Below are 3,169 nucleotides of genomic sequence, written 5' to 3'. Positions count from 1 at the left end.
CAGCTAGTGTAATGTGCTCCGTATGAGCCCGACTGTTACTAGTAACCAAGCTTGTGTATTATACTACCCGACTGTTACTAGTAACCCAGCTTGTGTAATATACTAACCGACTGTTACTAGTAACTCAGCTTGTGTAATATACTACCCGACTGTAACTAGTAACCCAGCTTGTGTAATATACTACCCGACTGTTACTAGTATCCCAGCTTGCATAATATACTCCGTATGACCCCGATTGTTACTAGTATCCCAGCTTGTGTAATATACTTCGTACGAACCCGACTGTTACTAGTAACCCATCTTGTATGATATACTCCGTATGAGCCCGACTGTTACTTGTATCCCAGCTTGTAAAATATACTCCGTATGACCCCGACTGTTACTAGTAACCCAGCTTGTATAATATACTCCGCACGAACCCGACTGTAACTAGTAACCCAGCTTGTATAATGTACTCCGTATGAGCCCGACTGTTACTAGTAACCCAGCTTGTATAATATACTCCGTATGAGCCCGACCGTTACTAGTAACCCAGCTAGAGTAATGTGCTCCGTATGAGCCCGACTGTTACTAGTAACCCAGCTTGTATAATGTACTCCGTATGAGCCCTCTGTCGTGCCCGATATAATAGAAGCCATACTAATTTTCCTGCCCAAGTAGTGCCAAACTCCTTTCACAAAATTATCCAAAGAAGGGTTTCAAACAAAAACATTTATGTTTTGAGTCACTTGCTTATCTTAACTCAAAAATAAACAAACAAAGAAATATGTGAAGGAAATTCCTTAAAAAATCAATTCATGTTTATATATATACATGACAATGATAAAATAGATAGGTATTCATCTTCTCGACATTAAAATAGTTATTTCAAAAATAAATAATTAATTTATTGATGTCTTGTGTACCCATTTTCGTGTTTGCAGTACCTAATAATAATATTCTCGCTGAATTGCCGTCTCACGGATTACTTACTCAAGCGCACGGGTTAGTAAATGTATTATCATGTCCCTTCGCGGGTTTCGTAGAAATGTCGTATGTGCCGTTTGCATCTAATCCCATTAGGTGATGTCACTGATTCCTACAGGTGATGTGTACCCACCTCAGACGGTTATTTTTTTCTTACTAGAGATGCCTTACATCCGCGTCGTTTGGATATGGCGAGCCAGCTTAACACTGAATACTAAAGGAGGGGCGATATCTCATATAATTAGGAATATATGAGATATCTCTACTATTTTATGATGTTTTTCCTGAATGAATAAATGTTTCTTAGGTTTTAAATTTTGACTCAGCTTAGGTTTTAATTTTTGCCTTAGCTTTTTGTGTTTGTCAGGCCCACGCGCGTCTGATTGGGCGGGCTAATAAAACTGTACAGGGTGATGTCATACCAGAACCCTGGTCAATACACCATAAATGACGAGTTTGTTTACCCTCTAACATGGATTCGAGATAAGAATACCAATGTGTCACCACCACGCGCCCTTTAAAACCTACCACTCACAAAGAAAATAAAAAAATTGGTCATGAAAACTAACGATAAAAGTTACCTTGGTAAACATTTATAAACGACTTTTCTAAAACAAAAATTCCTTAAATTTTCGTTTCCTAATTCCATTTTGATTTCATTGAAGCAAATGCTTATCAAAACGCACGTGTATGTAAAAAGATTTTACAAGTAACAGATTCTGACGTGGTGAACTATCAGGTTTAGCGCAGCAAGGTTAATAAGTTTGATATAGTAAGTCAAAATCGTAGGCAGCGTGGCCTAGCGACATTATAACGTCTGACCACCACTGCACGAGAAGAGTGGGAGGGAAAGTGACAGAGGACAGACAGTGGACAGACAGTGGACAGACAATGGCCTGGAGGTTCCTTGGTGATGGAGAGGCGGAAAAGTGGCGATGGTGTGGGGAAGGACAGAAAAATGTTGGCAAAGTTGTTGTGGGGGGGGGGGGGGTGCAGAGAAGTGGTGGCACGGATGTTGCGGAGGGGCAGAGACGTGGAGGCACAGATGCAGTGGAGGGGCAGGGGAGGGGTGGGGGTGATGGTGGGGGGGGCAGGGGAGGGGGGGGGGAGGGGGGGGTGGGGGGGGGGGGTTGGGGGGGGGGGGGGGTTGGGGGGGGGAGGGAAGGGGTAGCGAAGATGGTGCGGAGGGACAGGGAGGTGGTGGCGGAGATTGATCGATCAAGTAATACACTTTGTATACTTATAGTTGCCAGTAGAAGTGGTTACAGGTAAATATTCATACATTTGCACGACATGATATAGATCAAGGACATTAATTGGTTTTAAAAAACAACTTAGTATACATATCCGTATATTTCATATATGTTGATACCCCTAATATCCAGAATAAATCACGCCGTTCCAGATTTTGTTGAAACTTGTCTCAACTAGCATATTTAAAAAGGATTTTAGCTTTTTTGAGCCATATCAGGAAGTAATACTTCCCTTACCAAACGTGTTTCCTAGTCTTACTTTTATTTGAATATGACCGTTAACATATCAGTTTTATCGACACCATTTGAACAATGATCGTCTTTCAGTTACTTTAAACTGGCAACAGCTAGACAGTGATTTTGTTTATGGTATACAATGGCTAATGTTTACATACATATTTATAGAAAACCATCTTAAACATTAAAGATAGTATGAAACAGTCTAATTAAAAGTAGAGGCGACGTTACAAACAAAAACTTGTATCGTGATGTGCGGAAAATAAATCTTTCAAGTATTTCATTGTCTATTTTTATTAAATTTGAGAAGTAATCAACTAAATTGTTTCACTCGATATACAATTCTTACCTGTTACAAAGGGAAGGATCGCCACCATCAGTACCAGACATACCAGCAAATTATCCATTGGTTTTTTTTCCCACTTATACCTGCTCCTCCTTGCCCGACGCGGACACGTCTTCACAGGTAATCCGGGTAGCTAACTGCGCATGCTCAAAGTTAAGCCGATAAGAAAACATGCGCAGGTTGCACTAGATCAGCATTAGGATCATTAGACAGATAACACTGTTATGCAAAATTGGGAGGTAATATAGTTGTATGTAATAACAAAAATCAATAATATATCTTGTGACTCAGGATAATCTGCAATGTATCATATATTATTGGTTGTTTAGTAGTCTATCTAATTAAAGGTACAGCTTTATATAGTATT

This window comes from Mizuhopecten yessoensis, unplaced genomic scaffold, assembly GCF_002113885.1.
Source record: "Mizuhopecten yessoensis strain PY_sf001 unplaced genomic scaffold, ASM211388v2 scaffold267, whole genome shotgun sequence".
NCBI lineage: Eukaryota > Metazoa > Mollusca > Bivalvia > Pectinida > Pectinidae > Mizuhopecten > Mizuhopecten yessoensis.
This window is presented reverse-complemented; position numbering follows the sequence as displayed.